The sequence below is a fragment of the Rhinolophus hipposideros genome, assembly GCF_964194185.1.
Source record: "Rhinolophus hipposideros genome assembly, chromosome: 3".
NCBI lineage: Eukaryota > Metazoa > Chordata > Mammalia > Chiroptera > Rhinolophidae > Rhinolophus > Rhinolophus hipposideros.
This window is the reverse complement of record NC_138049.1, coordinates 6,734,063-6,750,329: the sequence shown is the minus strand read 5'-3', so window position 1 is coordinate 6,750,329 and position 16,267 is coordinate 6,734,063. Positions and strand designations below refer to the sequence as shown.

The following is a 16,267-nucleotide window of genomic DNA, read 5'->3' as shown; positions in this document are numbered from 1 at the left end:
AGCACCTGCTTCGTGCTGGGATGCATGTTAGCTGAGTGCCCTAAGGAAGGCCAGACAGCTTTCTGTCTGCATCCACTGAACATGCTGTTTGTTCACATAGACATTGGGCATTTTCCAGTCTTCTAAGTTTGACCAGCCTCCCGAGTGTTTTACGTTGCACGTCTCTGGTTACTAGAGAGAATCAGCACATCTTCATGCATCTTTCTTTGCTATTTGGGTTCCTTCTCATGAATTGTTTCCCATGTCCTTACCCATGTGTATTGGATTTTCTGGACTTGTTGGATTTATTGGACTGACTTTGTCCCCTTCGATTTATAGGGTCTCTTTTTGTATTCTAAATATTATCCCTTTGTTGGTGTTAGCTACCCATTAACTTTGCCTATTTTTTTCTTCATTGATCAATAATCCTAAAATCCTTAAATGGATTTGATAAGGTCAAATCAGTATGTATTTTTGCCTATTGATTTTTTTTTTTAGAAGTTTTGTTTAAGAAATACTCTTCTGTACCCAAAGATCACAAAGATGTTCTTCGATTAGCTTAGGCTTTAACTGTCCCGTTCAGGCCTTCTTTAGGTGACTGTCATCTTTCTTTGAGTGTAGAGTTACACTCCTGAATTCTTCTGGAGTCTGCCACCATTTTGAGTGTGAGGTAGGAATCCACCTTTATGTGTCTCAATGCTGAGCCAGCTTTCTAAGCGCCAGCTAATATGCAGACTCATCATTTTTCAAGTTCCTGTTTCTGAGTCTAAATTCATTCACCTAAAATCTGTCTACCATTTTACAGGCACCCAATAATTAGTCACTGAAATACGTACTTCTGTGCTGCAGATTGTATCCAGGATGGACAGATTGCCAGTGTTATCAGTGAAGGTAACACACTTGTAAAGCTCCAGGTGGCTGCAGAAATAATGTGCCATTCAGAGCTCAGATTCTTATATAGCTACCAAACAGTCATCTTCACACTCTTAGCCTTAAAAGATGAATACAGTTTTGTTAGTAAGCATCCCCAATACATATCATCCTCTAAAGCACACTTTCTGATTCTGGACTTTGTCCTCTAGCTGTTCATGGCTACAGGAAAGCAGAAGTGCCATTCAAAGCTTGAACATCAGTAATGCAAAGACAGAAGGGATATGAATGTTCCTCCAAGATACTCAAGGGTTTCTTTAAAAAATGAGAATTGCTCTGAGACAATAATGCCTGCCCTCAGTATCTCTAAAATGAGGTAATGTGTACGAGTACATTCCCCTAATGTAAAAAGAGATCATGATTTTCATACTCAATAATACCTTCATTAAACCAACTTGGGGGCTGAAATTTGATTTGTTAGTTTTTTCATGACCTGGGCTCTAACTTCAGCTCTTAGCTAAAAGCTTCAATGGGAGAGCGGTTCTACCTGGGGCTCTCTCTGTTTCAGGGTTAACTTTTAGGGTTGATTTCTGTGGTAAACTCACTAGTGCCTGTTAATTCAAAATGCAGTAGAAATACCGGTAGTCCTCATTTCTTTTTAGGAGTTTTGATGGTGTAATTTTATCCAAAGGATTAATTGTTAAGAAATTATAAGAAACAGACAAAATCATAAGAAACAGGCAAAATCATAAAAATTGCAAATTTTCCAAATTTAAATTGAACAGTCTTAGTTCAATTGTTTCAAAATAGAAACATAATACTTCGCATAATATTTCCTACTTAGCATAAAAATTCCTATTAAGAAGAAGGTGTGGACCAAAGGGTTTTTTTTTTTTTTTTTAATAAACTGGAGAATCCACAGTGTCTTTAACATGCAGGATAAGCTAGGGCATATGTGTAACAAACACTACCAAAATCTTGCAACAACAAAGGATTAACTCTTTTCTGTGCCACAAGGTTCGTGGCGGGGGTGGGGCTCCTCTTCCTGCCACAGGGTCCTCACTTTAATCCAGGCTGTCCTAGCAGCCCCTGCCTGGAACACTGCAGGGAGAGTTCTGAGGGTCTTGCCTCAGAGATTAAATGCTTACAACTTCTTGGCAGATTTGGGTGGTGGCCCCACCCAACCACGAGGGGCCAAGAAGGGCAATCTTATCACACCCCTGTAATGGGGTAGGGAACCAAAAAGGGTTGGCAAACAGTGTTAATGAGTACCACCACAATCTCTTTTGAAAGAAAAAAATTGTTAAGAATACGGGATTCGATTTGAGAAACACCGACTTAGGAAGGTAAATGCTTGTCTTTTTTGTTTGTTTGTTTTTAAATTAAAGTTTATTGGGGTGACAATGGTTAATAAAGTTACATAGGTTTCAGGTGTACACTTCTGTAATACATTATCTATATCTCACATTGTGTGTTCACCACCCAGAGTCAGTTCTCTTTCCATCACCATATATTAGACCCTGTTTACCCTCTTCTAGAGCCCCCCTCCTCTTTTACCCTCTTGTAACCTCTAAACTATTGTCTATGTCTATGAGTTTTTGTTCCTTCATTTGTTTGTCTTGTTCTTTTGTTGTTTTCAGTTTTATATACCACATATCAGTGAAATCATATGGTTCTCTATTTTTTCTGTCTGACTTATTTCGCTTAACATTATAATCTCAAGATTCATCCATGTTATCACAAATGTTCCTATATCATCTTTTCTTACCGCTGAATAGTATTCCATCGTGTATATATACCACAACTTCTTTATCCATTCATCTATCAAAGGACATTTTGGTTGTTTCCATATCTTGGCCACTGTAAATAAAATTGCAATGAACATTGGAGCACACATATCTTTATGGATAAATGTTTTCATATTTTTTGAGTAGATACCCAGGAGAGGGATTGCTGGGTCATATGGTGATTCTATTCTTAACTTTTTGAGGACCCTCCACACTGCCTTCCATAGTGGCTGCACCAGTCTGCATTCTCACCAACAGTGTATGAGGGTTCCTTTTTCTCCACAGCCTCTCCAACACTTGTTACTATTTATGCTTTTCAATTCAAATTATTATTGCAAAGGAGAAGTTTCACCTTTATAACTGGTAAAAAAAAATACTTTGGTCAAAGCATGAACACAATTTAAAGTTCTTATGGAAAAATGTAATGGAAAAATAAATGATAACCGGTTTTCCAGTCAGAGAAACCGCAGCTTCGGGACATACCGGGAGCAGACAGATTGGGTGTGCCCAGGGAACAAAGCCCCGTAGAACACGTGGGAAATGGAGGAATGGAAGGGCAGCCTGGCTTCTCCATGTGCACGGCCAGCAGGCTGGGGCCCTCTCAGGGCAGAGATTTAGACAAAACACCCTGAAGAGATAGATGCCTGTGAACCAAGCCAGGGGGCTAAGCTGGCCCCCCATTGCCGGCTTGCTAAGAGTCTGGTAAGAGCTGTATAAGGGGAAAGAGGAGACAAAACTGGTTTCCTGAGAAAAAGACTGGCAGGAATTGAGGAAGTAGCTGACCCCAACGTGCAGGTCTTAGGAGAATCCTGTCCTAGACTCGCTCTTCACCTGGGCACTTATGTGATGGGGCCAGTTGTAGCTCTGTGGAAAAAGGGCTGCTAATGCTCTCAGGCCCAGGCAGAAAGTCACTAATGGGGTGAAGCTGCAGTGTAACTGGAATCCTGCAGATACCTGAGTGCCTGGAAAAGACAGAGCTGGGTGTGGGCGAGAGCTAGCAGAACCTCGTGGAAAATACTCGCCCAGCTTGTGAGGAGAAAGGCCGTCTCATGAGTTTATGTTCTATTACTATCATGTCAAAGACAGTGTTCTTATTAGAATCGTTTCTGAAGCATTCACAAGACTAAAAAGAAATGATAAGAACTGTGACGGATGAGAGTACAGGCTCTCCCCACCCGCTGTCGGAAAGTAGACATGCTTGTAAAACCTTCCAAAAGCCAAAATGGTGGACAGCGAAGACGCAATTCCCTACTGTAGGACACATCTTGCTAATGGATGTACAAAATAATAAAGCACAGATGCTCACAGGCGCAGTCCAGAGCTCTGGGGCTGCGTGCTGAGATGCTGAGTGCCCTTCCCAGGGAAGGAGCTTGGGGGGCCACTCTCACTGCAGGGTCTCTATAAAGGCTCACTTCTAAACAAACTTTAAATGCTATTTTTGCTTTTGCCTTTTTTCTTAAAAGTGAGAAATCCCCTTTGGATTTCTTTTGGTGAGCGAAAACAAGTACTGATATAGGTCTTTCATTCAAATGAAGTGGCATAAAGCAAACTTTCGAAAAGTGGGGGCATGGTAGTATGTGGTTTTGATTTTTAATTCTGATATATGAGGCAATTTGCTTTCATTCACTTGCTGTAGCTTTTTCTCTCTCTTCAAAAAAATCTTTGTCTAACTAATAACTTATACCTGACTATGCATAGAACTAAAAACTCTATGTACTAGAACATGCCACTGTACTTGAAGACACTGGGCATTCTCTAAAATTTGATATTTTGAACTTTTCTGTTTCAGTAACGATCATTGACATTTATCAGTGCTATTGGGGAGTCCAGTGACATTTTTAATTCAATCCACTCACATCAAATTTTGGTGTTGTTTTCCCAAGTTCCAAGTTTTTAGGATGAGAGTTTTAGGACCAAGAGTACGTTCTTTTTTTTCTTCCTCTCCTCCTCTTATTTTAACACCTCTCCCATCCCCCCCAAAACCCTCTCAGATTTGTTTTTTAGAAATGAAGAAATGTTCCAGCACATGACCCACAGCTGCAACCCGTTAACCTTTGTTAATATTGAGGCTGCACTTTGGCTCCCTCCTGGGACCTCTAGATAGAGGCACTTTTGCTGTTCTAGGCAGCATGCCCAGTCGTGGAGGAAGGGGAGGGCCTCTCTCAGGCCAGACTCAGACAAATGGAATAAATACCTTCTCTACAGAATATCCTAACAACCTGGGCCCAAGGTTGTTTGGATCTGTTCTGTCCAATACAGTAGCCTCGTGTGACACTGGAGCCTTGAAATGTGGCTTGTTGGAATTGAGACGTACTGGACAGTAAACTGCACAGTGGACTCCAAAGATTTAGTGTGACATAAAGCATACAGACTATCTTATTTGTAATTTCATATAGATTATATGTTGACGTAATATTTTAGATAGATTGGATTAAATGGAACATTAAAATTAATTTTGCCTGTTTTTTACCTTCTTAAAATGTGGCTTCTAGAAAATTAAAACTGACATAGTTGGCTCACATTATGTTTTTATTGGACAGCATTAGTCTAGGTGATAGGACTTGTTTTTATAATAACTACCTTAATGAGCATCAAATACTTATGATAATTTTAATATAGCTATTTCTTTATCATATGAGACCTTATATGGTAAATATTTTATCTACTCTTGTCTTAAAGTATAAGGAGGCTTTTAAAAATTTCCCAAAGCACTATGGGTAATTTGGTGCATTCTCTTTTAGGGATGACAGGTAGCACTGTTGCCACCTAGAGGCTGGCCATAGCTATGGTGTTAAATACTATTCCTGGGCCAACTAGTGCTGACTCTCGTCTGATGGGTTGTCCATGAGGTGGTGGGTTGGAGGCTGTGGGGACATCACAGCAGTCACTGCGTACTTCCGCCCCCACCCCCATCCTCCAGCTCCCAAAGCTTATATGAAAGACCTATGAAGGTCTGACTTTGAGGGTGCCTCCTGCTCCTCCAAACCAGTGAGCCCCAACCTCAAGTAATACCGGGGGTGCCAAAAAAATGTATACACATGCCTTGTATTCATCTTTTGTTATCGGTATATATTGAGTATTACCATTTTAATGCAGTGTTTTCCTTTCTTAAAATGTATATACATTTTTTTAGGCACTCTGTATTTTATTCATACAGACTTCTTAGAGATTAAAAACTTCTAGAAAACAGAGCCTGTGGGAAACTTATGATGACACTTCTACTGAGTAAACAACAGGGTTAGATTCAAGAACAGATAAATTCCCCTTGTCATCAGTGTCTTCACCTTTCCTTGTGAAATATGGTACTGATGAAAAAAATACCCTACCTATTGAGAACAACCAGATGAAACTGAAAGGATAGACATGGAACCACTTGACATTGTCCCCTCCCCTGCCTGTGGCACACCCTGCTAATCAGCCGCATTCTTCCCTCTTCTATAAAGTGTTATTGAATTCAAATGATAATGATAATGGTAAAATGATTTTTATCATTTTAAAATGATAATGAGGTGAGTGTTACCTCCTGTTACTGATGAGAGAACTAAGGCTCACAGAGTTTAAATAACGTGCCGATAAAAAATGTTCTGAGTGAAATATTGTATCTCTGGCCTGACTCTTTTGGGTCGTCTTTCTTCACCAGAAACCTGTCCCCATCAGAGTAGATCTGAACACCATATTTACAACAGATTGTTATTTATAATGTCTTTCTCTTCCTTGGCAATTTAAATTAAAATGTCAGCTTGAATAAATGTTTCAGAAAGTCACCAGGAAGAATTGTAAACAGAGCTAGATTAATCAAAGAAAGATAATAAAGTACTCTTTTAACACAGGGTACATTATTGTTGATATAACACAAAAGTCTTGGCAGAATTAAGAACATTAAAAGACAGATAGAGCAAACAGCAATCAGCTCAGTAAATAAATAAAAGGAAACTAACATGTGCAGTTCAACCCTGAGCAATACCTTTTTCCATGTGGGACATTACTGGGCGACAAGATCCCAAGCAGACAAATGTTACCAAGAGCAATTTCCCAACTTCCTTTGCTCCATATTAAAGTGAGTACACATGACTTAGGTGGCATAAATGTATGTTAAAATACAATGCCAAGCTAGAATAGACAGTATACTATATGGTTCCATTTACACGGTATTCTAGAAAAGCAAAACAAAAAGCAGATGAGGGGTTGGCAGAGGTTAAGGTTATGGGAAGAGGATTGACTGTAAAGAGACAGGAGGGAACTTTTTAGGGTTAAGGAAATGTTCCATATCATGATGCTGGTGATGGTTATATAACTCTACACATTGGTCAAGCTCATTGACGTGTACGCTTAAAATTGCTGAATTCTATTGCATGTAAATTATATCTCGATAAAGCGAATTTAAAAGTATATATAATAACTTGATACAGCATCTATGTTCTTTTTTATCTGACTTAGACTAGGCAAACTTTTGTAACCCTTTGGCAATAGAAAAGAAGCGCAGCTTAATTTCAAAATATAGAGATGGAAGTTGTAAGAGATTAGTAGCTGCAGCGGTCACTGCACATGAACTGCCAAAACTTTACTGGATGAATTCCATCTGAGACACAGCTTTTAGCCTCTCAAGATCTATGAACACCCAGAAAGTGGGTCATCTTTCAGAATATCTGCGTCACTGTGGAGAACATGTTAGTAAATCAAAGACCAGCTGGATTTGTTCTTAAATTGGCAAAATACTTACTTGCTTGGAAGTACTATTAATCCTCATTCACTGGACAGGCAAGAGCTGTTTTATGGTCTTGGTGACCTTCGTTTGTTATCAGCACTTCATATTCTCCTGGTAGAGAATATACATTGGGCAGTGAACTAGGGCTTTGGAAACGCAGCGATCATGTGACTTTAAATCTTAAAATGTTCAAATTAAGACTAATACTAAAATAAATACTTTTACAGGGTGAACTAGAATACTGAAGCGATTATTTTATCCAATACAAAATTATTTTGCCTAAAATATTCAGTTGTTAAAATAAAAGCATTGTTCTGGATTAAATTCTCCGGATAATTTATTAATTGTTGCTTTTGGCAACAAGTAATAAAAAACCAACTTAAACAGGCTTAGACAATAAGCACATTTCCTGGCTCATATATCTGAAATTCTAGAGTTATAGAAGTTTCTAAGTTGGCCAGATTCAGGTCTCAACAATCTCCTCAAGCCATGGTTTTCTCCCTCTTGATGCTCTGCTAATGGGGCAGCTTCTTTTTTAAACGGGTTCTCTCCTAGGTGTAGGATGGCTGCTAAGATCTGGTTGAGTTCGCTGTTTCCTCATTAATTCCCTGATGGAAGGGAGTGATTCCTTCAGGAACCTCTGACGTAAGGGCAATGAAGGACTTTCCTAGAAGCCCTTTCCTCATTAGTTCAAATTGGGTCACATGCCCATTTTTCACAGGTTCAAATTGAGCCACCTGTCTATTTCTCATTGGCTCAAATTGGGTAAGATGTCCATTCCTCATTGGTTCAGAATAGGTCACTAGCATAGAGGATGGAATTACTCTTAGGTAATCAGGCCTCCTCTATAACTGGAAACAGTCAGCTTTCCTGAGAACATAAAATGATGAATTGTGTGTGAATACACACACATAACGTGCATGCATAGTGCAAATTCTATTAAGAGAGAATGATACTGAGTAACAGCAAAAAAGGTACACTAGTGTCTAGTTTAAATCCATGCTTAAATAGTAAGTTGTTTTTCTTGTTACAAAAAATAATATAGGTTTAAATTTGAATATTAAAAGAATATTTATAGCCAGAAAGAAGAAAGTAAAACCCACCATAATCTCACTACCCTGTGAGAAACATTAATGAAATTATTCAACCTTATTTTTAAACAATAAAATAAACATACTCTGCATACTGTAGACACAGTATAGCATAATGGTTAGCAATACAACGTCCTCATTTTTCTACTTATTGTCTGCAGGTCCTCGTTGGGTATGCTACTTAGCTTTCCTGTACCTCAACTTCTTAATGGAAATAAGAGTAGTACCTATATAAGTTCCTCTAGCATTAACCCTCTCGTTCAGAGGGCAACAATGTACAACCTGTGAGCCAGAACTGGCTTACTGCCTGTTTTTTTAAGTAAAGTTTTATTGAAACCCAGCCACAATCATCCATTTCTCTTTTGCCTATGGCTGCTTTCACACTACAGTAGCAAAGTTAAGTAGTTCCCAACAGAGATGTTATGGCCCACAAAACCAAAAGTATTTAATATTTGGCTTTTTACAGATAAAGTTTGCTGACCTGTGGCTTAGATCTCTATTGTCTCATCAAAATCTAACATGTCATATTTCTGTGGTCATGTGACTTAGACAGCCTAGAGATCTGATCAGAAAAAGGTGACATCTGCAGAGGTGACACGAGGGCAAGAAATGCTCAGTTATTTTATCACTTAAAACCAGTTAAAAAACAGAAATAATTGAAAAATCTACAAAAGTGTTTAAATATCAAATTATCTATCTGAATTGACCAAAGATCTTGAAATATGTGATGCATGATTTCCCTTCAACTCTGAGATGCTGACATTTGGGGCCTGAGTGAAAGTGAAGTTGTTCAGTCTTATCAAGTAGATAGAAGTCATAATTATAGGTATGAAATAAGAAGATTGAAGAGAAAAATATAAGAAAGTCCTAATAAATTGTTGTAAATGTTGCTTTTGAAAAGAAAAAAAGGATTTTCATCAGCTGTGTGATCAGGTGAACAGTGACACATATATGCAGACGAGCAGACCTATCCGGGACTCCCTAGAGAGAAGAGAGTAGTCTGAGATGAGCACAATTGGGCCGACCCAAGTCTGACTCGTAGAAAAGCTCTGAGTGAAAAGATATGAATTGCTGGGAGTTCTGGTCAAGATGGTGGAGTAGGTAAACACTGTGCTCACCTCCTCTCATGACAACATCAAGATTACAACTAAACTACAGAACAACCATCATTGAGAATCACCTGAAGTCTAGCTGAACTGAGACCCTACAACTACAGACATACAGAAGAACCCACGAGAGACTCGTAGGCAGGGTGGAGATGTGAAATGGGTTGGTCTTGCACCCACATGTGACCATTAAAAATTGGGAGGGATATCTCAGCTGTGGAGGTCTTCCCCAAAGGAGTGAGGGGTCCTGTCTCCACACCAGGCTGTTTCAGTGCACACCACCACACCCAGTGTTTCAGTGCAAGGGAGAGAAGTCTCCACAACTTCTGGCTATAAAAACCACCGGAGACTGTAGCCGAATGAGATGGAAGGTAGCTGCACTCCCAGGAGCTTCTGTTAAAGAGCCCACACAAGGACTTACTTCCTGATGGACTCACTTGCTCTGAGCTCCAGCACTGTGGCAGAAGCTTGAAAATCACCAGGGACATATGGGGAAGAACTGAATTGTCTGGCTACAGGACGAGGGCAGGAGGGGCAGCTTTCTCCTGGATGGAGAGTTAATGGAAACCATTTGTTTCTTTGTTGAGCCCTCTCCCCTTCTGGCATGCAGATGCAGGTGGCCACCATATCTGAGTTTCCATCAACGTGGATAACATCATTCCTTTGGCCTACCCTAGTGATTCTGAGACCCCACCCCACTCAAATTTTGGGCACACCCAAGGCACTTCCAGTGGCTTTTCCATATGAACAGCCTGCCTTGGCTCATGCTGCAGACTTTCCTATAATCTCTCACAGTACCCAAACAAGCAGAACCTGTGTTTGGCGTGTCCCATAACTCTGGCTGAGCAGCCTGAAGCCCAGCACTAGTGACAGCTGGTCTTGGTTCATGACTTGGACTCTTGAGGTACCTCCAAGCCCAGTGTGGTGCTGGCCATCTGCGGATTGCTTTATGGCTCATGCCAGGTGGCCCTGGGCAGGGCACAGGCTGCAGCTGAACTTGGCCTATCATGGGTTCCCCCCCCCCAGGAGGCCCTGGGGCTGGCACACCCAGTGGCCAGCTTTGGACTGAGCTAGAGCATCACCTGTCCACCTCCAAGGACAACACATCCAAAGGACAGAGTGGTTAGGCAGAGCCCTGCCAAAGCAAACCCTGCTCCATAGGGTCAGCCCCTGCACAACAGCTCTTCCATTATAGTCATGGCCAGTCCTCACAACCAATCAGTCCAAAGGTCAATCCCTCCCACTGATGTGCAAACAACAACTAAGGCTAAACTACAACAGGAGGGCACATACAACCCACACAAGGGACACACCTGGAGCAGCTGGCTCTGGTGACCAGGGAGAGAGTGCCACTGGGCCCTGCAAGGCACCTACTACATAAGGCAACTCTACTAAGACCAGGAGGCATAGCAGCCCTACCTAATACATAGAAACAAACACAGGGAGGCAGCCAAAATGGGGAGACAAAAAAACATGTCCCAATTAAAATCTCCAGAAAAAGAACTAAACAAAATGGAGACAATCTACCAGAAGCAGAATACAAAACACTGACTATAAGGATGCTTGGTGATCTCAGGGAGAACTTCAACAGAGAGATAGGAAATATAAAAATAGAGGCAGAAAATATAAAAAGGAACGAGTCAGAAATGAAGACTAGAATAACTGAAATGTAGAACCAGTAGAGTAGATGAAGCAGAGGATCAAATCAGTGATTAAGAAGATAAGGTCACAGAAAACATCCAAACAGAACATCAAACAGAAAAAATAATCCAAAAAAAAATGAGGATAGTTTGAGGGGCCTTTGGGACAACATCAAGCATACCAACATCATAGGGATTCCAGAAGGAGAAGAGAGAGAGAGCAAGGAATTGAAAACCTGTTTGAAGAAATAATGATGGAAAACTTCCCTAACCTAGTGAAGGAAATAGATATACAAGCCAAGAAAGCACAGAAATGTCCAAACAAGATGAACCCAACCAGGCCCACACAAAGACACATCATAATTTAAATGGCAAAGGTTAAGACAAAGAGACAATCTTAAATGCAGCAAGAGAAAACAACTGGTAACTTTTAAGGGAGCTCCCACAAGATTGTCAGCTGGTTTCTCAACAGAAACTTTGCAGGCCAGAAGGGATTGGCAGGAAATATTTAAAATGAGGAAAAACAAGGACTTACAACCAAGATTACTCTACCCAGCAAGGCTATCATTTAGAATCAAAGGACAGAAAAAGAGCTTCCCAGATAAGAAAAAGCTAAAGACATACATCAACACCAAACTGCAATTGCAAGGAATCTCAGAGGGACTTCTTAAATAAATAAATAAATAAATAAATAAATAAATAAATAAATAAATAAATAAATAAAATGGCGATAACTACACATCTATCAACAATTGCTTTCAGTGCAAACAGATTAAATGCTACAGTCAACAGACAGGGTGGCTGAATGAATAAGAAAGCAAGACCCTTACATATGCTGCCTACAAGAGACTCACTTCAGATTAAAAGACACACATAAATAGAAAGTAAAGGGATGGGAAAAGGAAATTTCATGAAAATGGAAACAAACTAACGAAAAAAACTGTGGTACTAATACTTATACCAGACAAACTAGACTTTAGAACAAAGGCTATAACAAGTAACAAAGAAAGACCCAGTAATTCCACTTCTGGGTAATTATCCAAAGCAACCCAAAGCACTACTTCGAAGGGACATGTATATCCATATGTTCATTGCAACATTGTTCACAATGGCCAAGCTTTGCAGGCAGCTTGGGTGTCCGTCGATGGATGAATGGATAAAGAGGAGGTGGAATATATATATATTTATAATATGTATATAATGGAATATTGCTTAGCCATGGAAGGAAATGGGTTCTTGCCATCTGTGGCAGCAGGGCTAGAACTGGAGGGAATTGTGCTGAGTGGAGTGTCAGACAGAGAAAGACAGAGGCAATATGATTTCACTTATATGTGAAATCTAAAGAACAAAACAAACAAATAAACAAAACAGAAATAAACTCATTACAGAGAACATTTTGATGGTTGCCAGATGGGAGGGTGTTTGGGAGGTGAGTGAAAAAGGGGAAGGGACTGAGAAGTACAATCTTGTTGTTACATCGTAGTCATGGGGATGCAGGGTATAACATAAGGAATATAATCAATAATATTGTAATGACTATGTATTGTGTCAGATGGGTACTAGATCTAACGGGGTGACCGATGGGAGGGGTTTGGGGGACAAGGTGAAAAAGGTGAAGGGACTCAGAAGTACAAATTGGTAGTTACGAAATAATCATGGGGATGTAAAGTAAAGTATAGGGAATATAGTCAATAATATGTAATAACTATATGTAGTGTCAGGTGGGTACTAGACTAGTCAGGGGGATCATTTCTTAGATTATATAAATGTCTAACCACTATGCTGTACACCTGAAATTAATATAAAATAATATTGAATGTTAAAAATTAAAAGGGGAGGAAGGAAGGTGAAGGGGAATAAGAGGTTCAAATTTCCAGGTATAAAAATGTTAAGTCATGGGGGTGTAACGTACATCATGGAGAATATAGTCAGTAATATTGTGATAGCGTGGTACGGTGTCAGATGGTTGCTGGACTTATCATGTGGATCACTTCTTTAGGTATACGTGTTGAATAAATGTGATGTACACCTGAAACTAATATAATATTGAATAGCAATCTTAGAAATTAATTATTAGTTAATTGCTGGGATAATACACCCAGGGAGGGAAACTGCCCTCCTGTTATGAGTGGTTTTAGTCCTGAACTTAAAAATTTTCAAAAATATCAAATATCTTAGCCAAATCTAATTTATCTAAATTATTTTAGTCAAATCTAACTTTTCTATTAAACAGTGTTTTCACTAAAGATTAGATTTTTGCCCAAATATGTAGCATCCTTCTTTAAAAATTTATAAACGTGACCATCAACTACAAAGAAATTTTCTAGAATAAACAGCTTTCTATGTATTTAGCAGTGAAGTGTGGGGATTCAGAACAGAGGACCTCCATCAACTGGCTGATTTCAAATCCTGACTTGGCTACCTTCCTGCTATTTAATATTTAATGACCTAAGCTGTATTTTTCTTATTTATGAAATGGGATTAATGAAAGTACAGTTGTTCCCCCTTATCTGTTCCAAAATCCCCAGTGGATGCCTAAAACCGTGGATAATACCAAACCCTATATATACTATGTTTTGTCCTATCCATACATACTTATCATAAAGATTAATTTATAAGTTAGACACATTAAGAGATTAACAATAACTAATAATAAAATAGAACCATTATAATAATATGCCGTACTGAAAGTTATGTAAATGAGCTCTCTCTCTGTCTGTCTCTCAAAATATCTTATTGTACCATACTCACCTTTTCACTTAAAAAAAGCACTATATGGTTTTTCTTTGGCATAGTCGAAGTACCAACATCACTACTCTTGCACTTTGGGCCCATTAGTAAGTAAAATAAGGGTGATTTGAATGCAAGCACTGCGACACCATGACAGTCGATCTGATCACTGAGACAGCTACTAAGTGACTAACAGGCAGAGAGTGTCTACAACGTGGAGACACTGGGAAACAGACGGATTCATGTCCCAAATGGGACAGAGTGTGACAGCAAGAAATTTCACCACACTACTCACAATGCCACACAATCTCATACTTATGAATTATTTTTGGAATTTTCCATTTAATATTTTCAGACTCTGGTTGATGGCAGGTATCTGTGGCAAGTGAAAGTACAGACAAGGGGGGACTATTATACTAACTTTACAGAGTTTTGGTGACAATTAAATGGAATGATCCATGTAAAGTATTGAGCCTACGATCTAACTCCGTAGAAGTTTGCTGTTTTAATGTGGGTAATATATAGACACTATGGAAACCATTTTAATAACACCATATAATAATATATTGTCCTAATATAATAACTTCCTATCTTCCACTTTTGGTATTCCTGTCTTAATTTTGAGGCAGCAAAAATGAAGGTAGGTAAAAAACAAAATCCTTCATTGGGGTCTTAAAATTTAGAAGATTAGCGCAAGGAACATCTTAATAGGCACTGTGTTAGGTAGGGTACAGGTCAACTTGCTGCTGAAACAGAGACCCAAAAAATAAAATAAAGTGACAAAAAAAGAGATAAGTGTTTTTCTAAACTCTAACATGCCTAGCACGGGGGCGGCTCTGCTCTGTGAGGCCTTCCAGAACCTGGGTTCTGTTTGTCTTGTTTCTCCGCCATCACCTGTGATAAGTTGTCTGGTTGAAGCTGGTTCACCAGCATCTTCTTCCATCCTCATCCTCAGGAAGGGAAGACAGTAAATGCACACCCAGCCATTTCCTTTTAAAGGATGGAATCCAGAGCCTGTACGCATGGCTTCCGCTCCCATCTCATTGCTGAAGTCTTAGTAACAGGGCCAGCCGTATTTGAAAGAGAGGATAAATGTGCCCAACTAAAATTCAGTGGATTCTGTTGTCAAAAGGGAGAGGGAAAGAATGGATGATGGAAACAATTAGCAGTCTTCCACGAGCATCATCGTGGAAACTACTATTTCATGGCCTCTAAGACACTATTGATTTTAAGACACATTGTCACTTTATGTACCACTAAATGAGAAAATCCATTTCACTTGGTATTTAAACTGTGACATATTACTTTCTTATAAGCTCAGTTGTAGGACACATCCCAAATTAAGAGATATTAAAAAGTGAAAAATGTATGTCTTGGTAAAGAAAGTGATCTAGAGACATGCATTTTGCAGCCTTCGTGTGTGTGTGTGTGTGTGTGTGTGTGTGTGTGTGTGTGTGTGTGTGTGTGTGACTTTCCCTGGAGTACGCATAGGCCAGAGATATCAAACTTTGGTTGACTCGCTGAGTATAATGTTTGGAAAAGATGATTGACAAGTAACTATCAGTGTCAGTTTACTCAAAATCTTGTGACTACTAGTAGAGAGACTTTGGCTCAAAGGTTTGGGGAAAATTTACCCAGATTTACACTCAACTTGGGCCACATCTGAAACAGACAGTGGGGTCCTATGTTTCTTAGTCCGGGTTCTCACTTAATAGAAGGACAAAGACTGCGGGTGGCACTCTGAGGGAATGGCCAGCGCACTTCACTTTTTGTTATCACCCGAACATTGGTTGAATATCAGCTTGTTGCCTTAGACAATACGGTTTCTGCCCTTCAAATGCTCCCATAGGGCACATGATGGGTAGGGGCAAGAATAGTGGTCTGGTGCGTAGAGACACAGCTTGGAGTCATCGGTTCAACCTGAGATTAGGAAAGCCCTCCCAGTGGAGGTGAAATCAGGACTGGGGAGGCCTAAGGGCCCTCCAGGCAGAGGTTACAGAATGTCCAGCACATGGAAATGCAAAACCGTTGTCACTCATGGAATTGTGTTACGCTTACTTTGGAAGGAGCTGTGGCTGTGGAGGGTTTATTGTTCAGCATTATTTCCTTTAGCATATTTTACATACAGTAGGGAAACAGTAATCTTGGTTTAATTGAATTAAAGAAAAGACCAACTTCTTGGATGGCCAAAAGGCAATGAGCTGAATTTTCCTAGGTCAAAAAGATGCTCGCTGGACAGAAGCAAAGAGATACTTTTGGTGCCATGCTTGCTCTTGAACTTACCATTGTCTTATTTGTCAATATAAGTTTTGAGGATATAATAGGTGAAGAAACACTTGTTTGGATCCCACCTGCTTTT

General features: G+C 39.7%; 1 protein-coding gene across 1 annotated transcript in view; it reads left to right on the top strand.

The window, feature by feature from the left end:
- SLC22A3 (solute carrier family 22 member 3) overlaps positions 1 to 16,267 on the top strand; it is a 94,551-nt gene that overhangs the window by 63,609 nt on the left and 14,675 nt on the right. The gene's annotated exons all lie outside the window — the stretch shown is intronic.